Below are 13858 nucleotides of genomic sequence, written 5' to 3'. Positions count from 1 at the left end.
CAAGGATGTTACCAAGGTACCTATCTAACGAGAAAAACACATGTCCATACATTTTATTAATAAAATCCAAAACTTTGTTAAGTGTAATTCATTCCTTAAATTAATGAATGAGCAAAAAGCTTTTCACAGGAGGTTCCATTTTATAGATAGGAAACAGACCCCAAGGGAGGTGAGCAGCCCAGAATCACAGTAGAGAGTGGTGAAGATTTGATCCTAGATCTGACAGACTCTACCGTCATACTTGCCATTCTCAGCTTAGGAATAAGATGGGGAGGAAGGTGTGGGTAATGGGCAAATCAGGGCCCAAAGAGTCTGTTCAGTACTCTTGCCTCTGTGGGAAGGAACAAAAGGCCCCACATCTGCCCTTCTTCCTGGGAGTCTCTGTTAGGACTCAAATTCAGTACAGCTGGAATGATCAATTTTTCTCTCTTTAGAGCACTCACCCATTGACATCTCACTTTGTTCTCACATAGTCCTCATAGAGGTATCCTGTGGCTGCTGTCTTTGAAGCCTGATAGCATGGAGCTGAGGCCTCAGACTATAACAGGGCACATAATTTTGCATGAAGTTCAAGAAGAGGCTGGGCTGGGCGCAGTGGCTCATGCCTGTAATCCTAGCACTTTGGGAGGCCAAGGAGGGTAGATCACCTGAGTTCAGGAATTCGAGACCAGCCTGGCCAACATGGTGAAACCCTATCTCTACTAAACATACAAAAATTATCCTGGCATGGTGGCAGGTGCCTATAATCCCAGCTACTCAGGAGGCTGAAGCAGGAGAAGCACTTGAATCCGGGGGGCAGAGCTTCCAATGAGCCGAGATTGCACCATTTCATCCCAGCCTGGACGAAAGAGGGAAACTCCATCTAAAAAATAAATATATATATATTAGGCTGGGACATGTTTCCTGGAAGGGCTACTTACTACAGGGGAGCTGTCTAAGGTGCTGAAATGTCCTAGCCCTGCGCTGTCCGATATGGTAGTTATGATTAAATTCAAATAAAATTACAAGTTCCATTTCCCAGTCACACCGGCTATGTTTCTAGTACTCATGAGCTACATGGGACTGATGGTGCCATATTGGACAGCACAATTCCAGAACTTTTCCATCCTCACAGAACATTCTAGAGTTTAATTTGAATGCTAGTTACACAGGGCTGTGCATTTACCAAATTCACTGAACTGAGCACTTGTACTTCTGTAAAACATGTATATGTATTTTTGAAAGCACAAAGTTTCACGTCTCCGCCTGCCAGTCACTTTACCAAACAACCTTTGGTTTAACTTCTTTGTGCCCCAGCTTCCCAACCTGTAAAAGAGGGTAATGAGATGATACCTCCCCTTTGATTGGTTGAGAGTACCACCAAAGGTGTTGGCTGGGTGGCCTGACCTGCAGGAGGTGCTCATGAAAGGAGAGCTGCTGCCGTCATTTGGTGGAGGTGGGTCCCCTTATCTGGCTAGCAGATGCCATGAGGTATGATGAGTATGATGGGGACAGACTCCTAGGAGGATGGAATGGCATCACTCTGTGGAAAGACTGTGAAACAAAACACAAACACCTCATGGCATCTTTGCAGCCTACAGCCATGCCATTTGCACACCCTCCTTCCGCTCCTGACTCCCAGGAAGGGCAAGGGGGTCACTGGGCTTGGGGCTCCACAGAAAGAGGCTTCCTGATTTGATGCTTAAGAGCTGTGCCTCAGACACCTGCCTCTAAAACAGAAAGCCGTCCACACAGACACCCCACCTCATCTGGGTACCTCCTCTGGGCCTAGGCTGGGTCCCCATAGACAGCCACAGCCATCTGTGCTGCTGCCCCCACACTGCCTCTGGCTGTGGGCTTCTTGAGGGCTTGCTGTGTGATGCTGAGTTCCTTCACACGGGGACAATGTGTTGGAGTGTGGCAGCGTTCAGGCCCTGCTAGCCAAATAAGGCGACCCACTTCCACCAAGTAACAGCAGCAGCTCTCCTTTCCTGAGCACCTCCTGCAGGTCAGGCTGCTCAGCAAACACCTTTGGTGGTACTCTCAACCAATCAAAGGGGAGGTATCATCTCATTACCCTCTTTTACAGTTTGGGAAACTGGGGCACAGAAAAGTTAAACCAAAGGTTGTTTGGTAAGTGACTGGCAGGCAGAGATGTGAAACTTTGTGCTTTCAAAACTACATGTATATTTTTTACAGACGTACACGTGCTCAGCTTAGTGAGGAAACTAGGAAACGGGCCCAGTGGCATGCAGTGGAGCCACAGGCCCAGGGCCTTTTGCTCCCAGGTTGCATCTTCCCTGGGTCACCCCAGAGGCTGTCCTCAGCCCCTGTCTACTTCTTCAACTGCAGGAGCCCCATCTCAAGACTGCAGATCCATGGCCAGCAGCTCACGGGTGTGCCTTCCCCTGAGGTTCTGTCCATCCCCTACCATAGGGCAGTGCATATTCAGATAGGGCCTTGAGTATGTTTCTTTGCTTCTTTTTCAGACTCAGAGCCTGGAACCCAAGCTGCACAGCCATCTCCAGGCAAAGGCGCTCTGCCTTGGAGGCAGGTGACAGTGAGACTACGGAGGCAGGGTTTCTGGCCCAGCAGCTTGAGAGAAGTCTGGGATCATGGAGGCCAGTCAACAGAAAGATGTTGCCAAGCAGTGACACTCAGCCAGGGGGAGAAGAGCCGAGAGTGGAGCCTGACAGGAATTTCCAACTGGCATCCATTTGTTACTGAGTATCAGGGCACTCTCCCAGAGACACAAGTCATCCCTAACCACATTCTGGAAAACGGTCTCACGTGTGTTTCAGTCCTAGATCGGGGTGCTCCTGCCAAGGAGAGGGTGTATGTGGGGAGGCCTGCAGCTGTTTCCCAGACCTTAATCAGCCACAAGGAGTCCACCCTGGGGAGGAGGCACTGCCATGTAGTGGGTGGGAAGATACCTTTGGGAAGAACACGTGCCTTGTGAGCTATCACCCGATTCCCAACAAAAGGAGACCCTATACGTGCAAAGAGTGTGGCAAGGCCTTTGGACAGAGCAGTCACCTTGTTCAGCACACCGGTGAGAAGCCATATGCATGCCAGGAATGTGGGCGTACCTTCAGCAAGAATTCGTCTCTAGTCAAGCACTGGCACATCCACACAGGCGAGAAGCCCTACATGTGTGGCCACTGTGGCAAGTGCTTCCGAGAGAGCTCATCTCTTGGCAAGCACCAGCGTGTGCACACAGGCGAGAAGCCATATGTGTGTGGTGAGTGTGGATGCACCTTCAGCCAGAACACACACCTCGTACAGCTCCAGTAATTCCACATTGGGGAAAAGCCATTTGCCTGCCAAGAGCAGCAGAGGCTTCGCTGACTCCTAGGCCCTCCTTGCACACCACAGAACCCACACAGGTGAGAGGCCCTAAGAGTGCCGGGTGTGCTGCAAGGCATTCAGTCCCAGCTCGTCCCTGGCTAAGCACATACGCTGCCACACGGGAGAGAAGCCGTATGCGTGTCAGGAACGTGGAAAAGCTTTCAGCCACAGCTCATCCCTCAGCAAGCACCAGCGGGTACACACAGGTGAGCGGCCCTGTGTGTGTGCAGAATGTGGAAAGGCCTTCAGTCAGGGGTCCTACCTGACCCAGCACCTCAAGATCCACAGCGGTGAGAAGCCGTACATATGCGATGAGTACAGGAAGCCATTCAGTGACTCCTCAGCCCTGGTCCTACACCAGCAGGTGCACACGGGCGAGCATCCTTATGCATGTGGAAAATGTGGGAAGACTTTCAGTCAGATCAAGTTTCTCACCCAGCATGAGCAAGTCCACATGGGAGAGAAGCCCTTCGTGTGTGGTGACTGTGGAAGAGCCTTCATGCAAACCTCATCCCTCACCCTCCATCAGAGGACTCACACTGGGGAGAAGCCCTACAAGTGGAACGAGTGTGGCAAGTCCTACATCCAGATGTCACATCTCACCGAGCATTACCAGGTACACACTGGGGAACGACCCTTTATATGTAACGTGTGCAGCAAGGCTTTCAGCCATGGCACACACCTCACACAGCACCAGCATGTGCATGCATGTACCAAGCCATTCACATGCCGTACATGTCGGAAAACCTTCCAGGAGGCCACAACTCTTGTACTGCATGAGAGGATTCACTGGAGAGAAGCCCTTTGAGTGTTCTGAGTGTGGCAAAGCCTTCAGCCAGAGCAGATTCCTGGCCCAGCACCAGAGAATTCATTCCCAGGTAAAACCATATGAATACAGTGGATATCAGAAAGCCCTCAGTGACTCTTTGGTTCTTGTATGTCAGTGAACTGGGCATGTGCCAAATATGGCAGAGATCTTCCCATCTATCCTTGGTGTGTTGTCCTTTGCACTGGGGCGGCAGGTGGAGAGGGACTGTGAGTGTGAGGAACTCAGGGTCAGTGTGAGCAGCCCCTATCATACATTTCTCCCTTCAGGGTCACTGGGGCAGGTGAGGAGGCTGGGAGTGGGCCTCAGATATGTCTTCCAGATGTCACATGGAGATACTTCTCCATAATCATCAAGGGGCACAATGGCCACTTCCACTTCTTTAATTAGGTTCCCATGGATGCTAACCAAGTGGTAGGAGGTACACAGGTATGAACAGGCTTCCTCTCAGCAGTCCTAGAAGACTTTATTTCAGTTTTTGCCAAGAAAAAAATGAAATTAAAAAAAATTTTTTTTTTTGAGATGGAGTCTTGCTCTGTTGCCCAGGATAGAGTGCAGTGGTGCAATCTCAGCTCACTGCCAACCTCTGCCTCTCTGGTTCAAGTGATTCTCCTGCCTCATCCTCCCGAGTAGCTGGGATTACAGGCCCCCGCCACCGAGCCCGGCTTTTTGTATTTTTAGTAGAGATGGGGTTTCACCATCTTGGGCAGGCTGATCTTGAACTCCTGACCTCGTGATCCACCCACCTCGGCCTCCCAAAGTGTTGGGATTACAGGCATGAGCCACCCCGCCCGCCCAAAAAAATACGTATTTTTAAAAGATGCTTTTGCAGTTGTTTGTGCTTTGTATTAAGTTGGACCACATGGTTTGGGGTTTTATTCCCCAGAACCAAAAAGGTAAAATTTATATGCTGAAATGTGTGTCACAGAGTCTAGATCTTTAAAAAGAAAATTTTGTGTGTTCCTCAGCTTCAGCATGAGGATGTCACTAAAACTAGTTGAGACAGTGATGATGTTCGTTAAGATTTTACTGAGCACTTCAGAAGCACTTTAAGTACATTGTCCCATTCCATCCTCTTAGCCGGCCTGGGATGTATTTTTATTCCCACTTCATACATAAGGGAGCTGAGACTTTGAGAGGTTAAATCCCCTTGCCCAGTGCCCCTAGCTAAAAGGCACTCACTTTTCGGGACGAAAATACTTGAGTTAATGGATAAGGCCAAGGTGGCAGAAGTATTTCCTTTCCTTTTACCAATGCCCAGAGGTATTTACTGGAATTCTAGAACTGAGGAGGCAGTTCTGGAATACAAAGTCCTATTGAGCATGGGAGACAATGGAATGATTGGGTTCCACCTGAAGAAGCAAGTTGACCCATTTGGCTGACTTAAGGCAAAGGCAAAGTAGTAACTGGGAGCCACTGCTCAGTCCAGATGTTGATTAAATGCTTCCTGGGAGCCCTGCATGTGTTCCCACTCTTCCCTGTAACATTGCTCAGGGGTTCTCTGGCTGTCAGGCTGAGATCTGGCCTCTAGCTGGCCTCTATGTGTGGGTCCCCAAGATCCTCAGGTGTGAAGATTCACTAGAGGAACGTAGAAAACTGATATACTCACATTTACGGTTTATAGTCAAAGGATACAGATTAAAATCACAAAGATAAAAGGTGTGTAGGGCAGCAACCAGAAGAGAAGAGGTACAGCTGTTGTAGAGACTGCTCAATTCTCCCAGCACTGAGTGACAGTATAGAGTAGCACCAACCAAGGAAGCTCACCCAAGCCTTGGTGTTCAGGACATTTACTAAGTGATGATCATGTGGGCATGGAGTGCCCACCTGACTGACTTTAGTCACTTAGTCTCCCACCCCTCTAGTGGTCAGACTGTTACAGTGTGGCCTAAGTTCCTCACCATAAATCACATTGTTGACAAATACTTGGCATGGCCCAAGGTCCTCAGGTAAACAAAGATACTCTTAGGCAGCATGATTACCACGTGCCTTGAACTGAAAGAAACCAGGGTCACAAATGATTTTGTTGGCTTTCTACATGGAAAGAAAAGAAACCAAAAGTATTGTTGTAGTGGCTTGAATTACTAGCTCAATTCTTCACTGCTCCTTGCATATATACACCCATGGCCATATTTATGGTTCTTCCCAGTAAAGGCAAATTCGATGTCCCCACCCATTCCTTGAGTTTGGGTGTGGCCATGTGACTTGGTTTGGCCAACAGAATCTGAGTGGAAGTGATAGCATGCTAGTCCTGAGTCCAGGCCTAAAGCCCATTGTATCTCTGCCATCAGGATGAGAAGAATTTTTCCTGTGAGCCTTGCAAGACAAATACAGCAGACCTGGACCCAAACTGCAGCCTAGAGCCAAGCCCAGCTGAGCCCAACCCAGATCAGCCAACCCTCAGACACATGACAAAAATAAGCACTTTTTTTGCTGTGGGCCACAGAGGTGTAGCTGTTTGTTACAGAGCAATAGCTGATACAATTGCTGAATTAAAGTGAATACTCCCTGAAAAAGATAAGGTTTGAAATTTGGGGAGAGGATAAGAAAGAGACAAAGGGAGAGAGGAAAGGAGGAGCATCCATTCAGGAGAGTCCAGAGGACTGAATGCTGATTGAACAGAGCACAAGCACAAAAGGGGTGGCCAAGGGAAAGGCCTTCCAAGGTCTGCAGTATGGACTACAGGTGCCATGGTGGGTGCAGGAGATGAATGAGGAGAATCCAGCTATGCAGCTCCAAGCAAGGGAACATTGTTGGTCTGCCAGTCATTCAGTCATTCCTCAGCCAACTCTTAGTACCTAGCCCTGTACGAGGCATCAAGGATACCCTGGCCTCGGCTATGAAAAGGGCAGGACCCTTCTCAGGCCTAACAGCACAGACTCACAATCTAGGCAGAAAAGAAGCCAGTGAGGAGAGATTCTGTTCACCCGTTATGGACTGAATTGTGTCCCCCCAAAATGCATATGTTGAAGTCCTAACCCCCAGTATACCTCAGAATATGACTGTATTTGAAGATAAGACCTTTAAGTAAGTAATTAAGGTTAAAGAAGATATGGATGGGTCCTAATCCAACATGACTGGTGTCCTTGTAAGGAGAAAGAGACAGCAGGAGCATGTGCAAACAGAGGAAATGCCATGTGAGGACACAGTGAGAAGGCAGCCATCTACAAGCCAAGGAGAGAGGCCTCAAGAGAAACCAAACCTATGGCCAGGCGCGGTGGCTCACGCCTGTAATCCCAGCACTTTGGGAGGCCGAGGCGGGCGGATCACGATGTCAGGAGATCGAGACCACGGTGAAACCCCATCTCTACTAAAAATACAAAAAAATTAGCCGGGTGTAGTGGCGGGCGCCTGTAGTCCCAGCTACTCGGAGAGGCTGAGGCAGGAGAATGGCGTGAACCCGGGAGGCGGAGCTTGCGGTGAGCCGAGATCGCGCCACTGCACTCCAGCCTGGGCGACAGAGCGAGACTCCATCTCAAAAAAAAAAAAAAAAAAAAAAAGAAAGAAAAATCAAACCTGTTGACATCTTGATGTGGGGACTTCCAGATCTGTCAGAAAATAATTTTTTTTTTTTTTCTTGAGACGGAATCGCGCTCTGTCGCCCAGGCTGGAGTGCAGTGGTGCGATCTCGGCTCACTGCAAACTCCGCCTCCCCGGTTCACGCCATTCTCCTGCCTCAGCCTCCCTCAGGCACCCGCCACCACACCCAGCTGATTTTTTTTTTTTTTTTGTATTTTTGGTAGAGACAGGGTTTCACCTTGTTAGCCAGGATGGTCTCGATCTCCTGACCTCATGATCTGCCCGCCTCAGCCTCCCAAAGTGTTGGGATTACAGGCATGAGCCACCGCGCCTGGCCCAGAAAATAAACTTTAAACTATCTTTTAAGCCACCAAATCTTATGGCAGTCCTAGCAAACTAATATACCCTCCTCCCACCCATAATCAGAGGGCACTATCAGGCACCTGGGTCAGCCTTGCTCACCCCTTGGACAGTGTAGTTCAACCCATCAACCCTATCATCTATACCAAACTTGTCCAACTCGCAGCCCACAGGCTGTATGTGGCCCAGAACAGCTTTGAATGCAGCCCAACACAAATTCATAAACTTTCTTAAAACATTATGAGATTTTTTTTGGCGATTTTTAATAAACTTATCCGCCATCGTTAGTATATTTTATGTGTGGCCCAAGACAATTCTTCTTCCAGTGTGGCCCAGGGAAGCCAAAAGATTGGACACCTCTGATACACCTTCAAAACAGATCCAGATCTGACCACTTGTCAGCATCTCTACCACACCACCCTGTTTGACCACCCTGATCTGACCTAACTGCCTCAGGTGCCAGTACTCTCAAAGCAATTGCATCTTTGGTCTCCCTGACTCCACTCTCATCTTGACAGTCTTCTCCTGCAGCAGCCAGAGAATTCCTATGAAGAGCTAAGTCACAGCACAGCCCTCCTCTGCTCAGAGGCCTCCCATAGCTCCCACTTCTCTCAAGGTGGAAATCAAAGTCTGTATGTGAGCCAAGTGTGGTGGCTCATGCCTGTAATCCCAGCACTTTGACAGGCTGAGGCAGGAGGATTGCTTGAGGCCAGGAGTTCAAAAGCAGCCTAGGCAACATAGTGAGACATTGTCTCTACAAAAAATAAAGTCGTATGTGGCTCACAAGCCCTTCAAGATCTGCCCCCACAGGCCTCCCCTTTCTGTCCTTGTCCCCTCCCATCTCCTTCCCTTAATCCACCCCAGCCAGTCTTCCTCATCCATGCCTCCTCCTGACGTGGGCATTTGTGTTCCATCTACCTTGAACTTACTCTCCCTGAGTTCTTCCCTCTATTCAGGCCTCAGCTTAAATACCAACTCCTCAGAAAAATGACTTCGTTTACCATCTGCCTCCCCACACAATAACATCACCTCCATAAAGGCAGGCCGTGCTTATCATCATTGCAGTATCCAGTCTGCAGTGGTGCTAGCTGCCCGTTGTGGGTGCTCAGTATTTATCTGTGGAAGGAAAAGAATATATGCTCATTCCAGCTGCTAGCAGTCTGCAGGGCAAAGTCTGAGAACAATAGGGGATGTGAGCACAGGCTGGGGCCAACAAACACCACCAGCACCACCAAGCAATCATACATGCCCTGCCTCAAAAAGGCCTCACCTGAACATAGGCTGGGCCACCAACCTCTATGTATCGGGCCCCAAGCCAGAGTCTCCTGCTCAATGTATCTTACACATACACACACACACAGAGAAGATACATTCTCACACACAGTCCAGGCATCGACTGAATCATACAATCACACTACCATTCACAGTCACTGTAACAACATCACACACAGTCTAGGGCCTTTATACTGTGTCAGGTCCACCCCATTACCTCTAAGTATCTGTCTCAGACACAGTTACACCTGGTGCAGGCAAACACAGCTGCATGATTATCACATATGACAATTAAATCACAGGTCACACACATGCAGAGTAAGCACACAGAACAACCCACAAACCTGGTCACAGAGTGACTCATGCAGACAGACGCCCAGCTCAAATTCAGTAAAAACTGATACACATTTATAAAAACGATTACATGTGGTCACAGAGAGCCACACATAGCTACACTCAATACACACCCTGACATAGGCAACCACACCCCTCACCTCTCACAAAGGCACCTTCAGTACTCATACAGACACCCATAGCCCCAACCCCTCAGACAGGCACCCTCTCCCCTCACTCCTAACATGGGCACCCTCACCTCTCACCCAGGTACCCTTGTTACTTGTGGAGGATGTCCAGGTTCTTGGCATCTTGAACAAATAATTGGACAAAACACAGAAGGAAAAGAATGAAGCAACAAAAGCAGAGATGTACTGAAAATGAAAGTACACTCCACAGTATGGGAGCAGGCCCGAGCATAGGGGCTCAAGAGCCCCGTTACAGAATTTTCTGGGGTTTAAATACCCTTTAGAGGTTTCCATTGGTTACTTGGTATATGCCCTATGTAAATGAAGAGGACGAAGTAAAGTTACAAAGTTATTTACTCCATGTACGCCCTGCATAAATAGAGAGGATATTTCCTACCATAGCTGAAGTTTCCATTTGATTTACTTCTAGGAAGTCCTTAGCTTCCCTGCCTCCAGACCCAATTTTCCTGCCTCACCCTTACCCCTCACCCCTCACACAAACACCCTCAGCCCTCCCAAAGCCACCCTCAGCCCTCACACAGGCACCCTCAGCCTCACACAGGCACCCTCAGCCTCACACAGGCACCCTCAGCTCTCACACAGGCACCCTCAGCCCTCACACAGGCACCCTCAGCCCTCACACAGGCACCCTCAGCCTCACACAGGCACCCTCAGCCCTCACACAGGCACCCTCACCCTCAGCCTCACACAGGCACCCTCAGCCCTCACACAGGCACCCTCAGCCCTCACACAGGCACCCTCAGCCTCACACAGGCACCCTCAGCCCTCACACAGGCACCCTCAGCCCTCACACAGGCACCCTCACCCTCAGCCTCACACAGGCACCCTCAGCCCTCACACAGGCACCCTCAGCCTCACACAGGCACCCTCAGCCCTCACACAGGCACCCTCAGCCCTCCCAAAGCCACCCTCAGCCCTCACACAGGCACCATCACCCTCAGCCCTCACACAGGCACCCTCAGCTCTCACACAGGCACCCTCACCCTCAGCCTCACACAGGCACCCTCAGCCTCACACAGGCACCTTCAGCCTCAGCCTCACACAGCCACCCTCAGCTCTCACCCTCACACAGGCACCCTGAGCCTCACACAGGCACTCTCACCCTCAGCCTTCACACTTCCCTCACCTCCACGTCCCTCCTTTCGCGCATCCCCTGCTGCTCTCCCACTCAGCGCCACCTCAGTCCCACAAAGGCCGGGCTGGGATCCTGCGGCCTGCGTGCTGACCAACGTCAACTACAATTCCCAGCAGGCACCGCGCCTCGGTACACTTGAGCTTCCGGAGGACGCCGGGAATTGTAGTCCTGGCTGGCGTGGGCCCGTGGGGCGTGCTGGGAGCTGTGGTCCGGGTCGGCGGGCGCGCAAGCTGGCTAGTCTCTGCGGCCACCTCCGGAAGGGTCCGCCGGCTGTGCTGGTGAGGTGGGTTTCGGGGGTGTTCTCCGTCCTGGTGCAGGCTGGAGAGGAGCACAGCAGGTCCAGAAGCCGCGAACCTCTGGGGTGGCCAGAGCAAGATGCGGGGTACCGCCCAGCGGATAGAGAGTGAGAGGCTAACTAGGGGCCGTGAATAGACGGACTGCGAGTGCCGGACACACGCGCAGAGGATGTGACGGACTGACGGACCCGGTGTGGACGGACTCACGGACCGAATGTGGTGCGGACTGACACACTGAGTGCCGGACGGACCGACGGAGACTGTGTCGGACGGACCGACGGAGAATGTGTCGGACCAACGGAGTGCGTGCCGGATGGACTGATTGACCGGGTGTGGGGCGGACGAAGTGTGGAGCGGGCGGACAGATAACAGATAAAATGTAGGACCAGTGGCCTGGGAGGGTGTGGGGCGGACCCGTTGATGTGTCTGATAGGCGGTTCTGTGTCTGACACCTCTTGGGTGTGTGTATCTGACGGGTTGGAGGGTATGCGTCTGATAGGTTGAGTGTAACACTAACCATGGAGTGTGTGACTGACAGATGGTTGCCGTTTGAGACTTTCTAGGTGGGTTGTGAGATACTGTGAGAGGGTGAACGTGTGACGGTGTGATTTCAAGTGTGACTGATATTCTTTATGCGTCCTTGAGATGGTGACTAAGATTATGAATGACTGTGATCAGAATAATACTGTGTGATGGAAATGCTGCGAGGGCCTGTGTTTGTTTATTTTTGAGACGGAGTCTCGCTCTGTTGCCCAGGCTGGAGTGCACTGGCGCAATCTCGGCTCACTGCAACCTCCACCTCCCGGGTTCAAGCGATTATACTGCGTCAGCCTCCTGAGTAGCTGGGATCACAGGCACTTGCCACCACACTTGGCTAATTTTTGTATTTTTGGTAGAGACGGGGTTTCACCATGTTGGTCAGGCTGGTCCGGAACTCCTGACCTCAGGTGATCCACCTGCCTAGGCCTCCCAAAGTGCTGGGATTATAGGCGTGAGCCACCATGCCTGGCCAGGCCTGTGTTTATTTGACTGATTATAGGTGACATTGAGATATTTCCTGTGTCTGGGTATTTTGAAGGCTATGGCTGACAGACTGTACCTGAGATAATATGTGTTAATATATGATTGACTGAGATTTTTATCAGGGAGACTAAAACTTGGGTGATCCACAAACAGTTTACCAAGCATATGAGAGAGGATTTGTGCTTTGCCATGTCTTCAGCTGAAATTGGGTGACTAGTGGTCATTCAGCTGGGCTTATGGATATGTCCCCCAGTGTTTGCTTACGTGTAGCAGGGGGCTATGGAATCCATACATCTACTACATGTTTACTGTGCACCAGGCCTGTGCTGGTCACTTATAATAAATCACCTCACATAATCTCATAGGAACCCTCTGAGGTAGGTACCATTATGAGGCTTGGTATAAGCTATGTGTGAGAAATGAAAAGAACCACCCTCCTTGGTTGGTAAAGCAGCTGTGGATGGGGAACCTCAACCTGATAGGGGTTGAGGTTGGCTGAGGAGGCTGAGGAAGTTTGACATACATGTATTTCAGAGACGTCATGAGGGATTTCTCCAGAATAGGTGTTCCAGGGGTGCAAAAGAGAACTTGGGAGCTGTTGCTTCATCTATTGTCATCCCTGCCACCCTTGCTCCTCCTTCCCCTCCCCTTCCCCAAATGGTTCCCTACATTCGTGGGTAAGCATGCGCAGCCTTTCGTGGTCATTCCATTTGCTTAATGCCTGTTTATTGTGAACCTGCTATAGGGCAAGTCCTGTGTACTGTGGCTCCAGGACAGCCCAGCCTCTCTGACGAAACAGTACAGAGCCAGCAAAGAGTTACTCAGGGCACTCTGGGAAGAGGACTTAGACTAGTACCAGCTATCTGGGATGACACCTGAAGAAAGTGGCAGCTAAGATGAGGCCTAGAGAGCCCAGAGGAATCAGTCAGAGAGGGATTTCAGAACTCGAGAATAGCAGGGGCAATAAGGGGTTTAGGAAGGCCACGAGAGACCCAAGAGAACTTTACAGTGCAGTGAAGGGGCTTAAACACAGCTTTGCCAGAGGTCGCCAGGGGTCACCAGCTGTCACCAAAAGGTTTCAGGATTGGGGTCTTGTTTTAGAGTAACGTTCTCTACTTCCTGTGCCCAAGGCCACTGCTCTTTCTCAGGCCTCCTACATCTCTGTCCAGAGTGACTTCCTTGAGCAGAGACTCCAAGCACACTGAGTGTCCTGGCTGACATTGAAGGAAAGGAAAAAGAAGAATTGCAAATACTTAAAACTGTGAGAGTCGTGGATGGGAGAGGGAGAGGCTGTCTTTGAATATGGAGTAGTATGTGGCCAAAGCAAAGTGTTGAGGTCTCCTAGGAGAGGTTACACTTAATTTAGGGTATTCTTCCTGACTATAAGAGAAAACAAGTTCACTGTGGGAAGTACAGAATGTCAAGAAAAGTAATACAGTAGTCACCCCTTGTCTTCAGTTTTGGTGAGTGTAGTACAATAAAATATTTTGAGAGCGGGAGAAAAACCACATTAATATAGCTTTTATTACAGTATATTGTTATAATTGTTCTATTTTAT

At 50.1% G+C, this 13858-nt stretch overlaps 1 protein-coding gene and 1 long non-coding RNA gene across 8 annotated transcripts in view; one reads left to right on the top strand and one right to left on the bottom strand.

The window, feature by feature from the left end:
- Positions 1 to 25: 25 nt before the first annotated feature.
- On the bottom strand, positions 26 to 11201 carry LOC134732236 (uncharacterized). Its single transcript, XR_010115195.1, has 3 exons — positions 10973 to 11201; positions 9062 to 9148; positions 26 to 862 (listed from the first exon to the last, which is right to left on the bottom strand). It is a non-coding gene; the product is annotated as an uncharacterized lncRNA (long non-coding RNA).
- ZSCAN22 (zinc finger and SCAN domain containing 22) overlaps positions 11146 to 13858 on the top strand; it is an 18154-nt gene continuing 15441 nt past the window's right edge. Inside the window, exon 1 of one of the 7 annotated variants that reach the window (XM_055239894.2) lies at positions 11146 to 11264. The gene's annotated coding sequence lies outside the window, so the exon portion shown is untranslated. The other 6 variants (XM_055239896.2, XM_055239901.2, XM_055239898.2 and 3 more) reach the window with 6 other exon arrangements.

This window comes from Symphalangus syndactylus, chromosome 13 (assembly GCF_028878055.3).
Source record: "Symphalangus syndactylus isolate Jambi chromosome 13, NHGRI_mSymSyn1-v2.1_pri, whole genome shotgun sequence".
NCBI classification, from domain to species: Eukaryota; Metazoa; Chordata; class Mammalia; order Primates; family Hylobatidae; genus Symphalangus; species Symphalangus syndactylus.
Note: the sequence above shows the minus strand (reverse complement) of the source record. Positions and strands in the feature narration are given on the sequence as shown.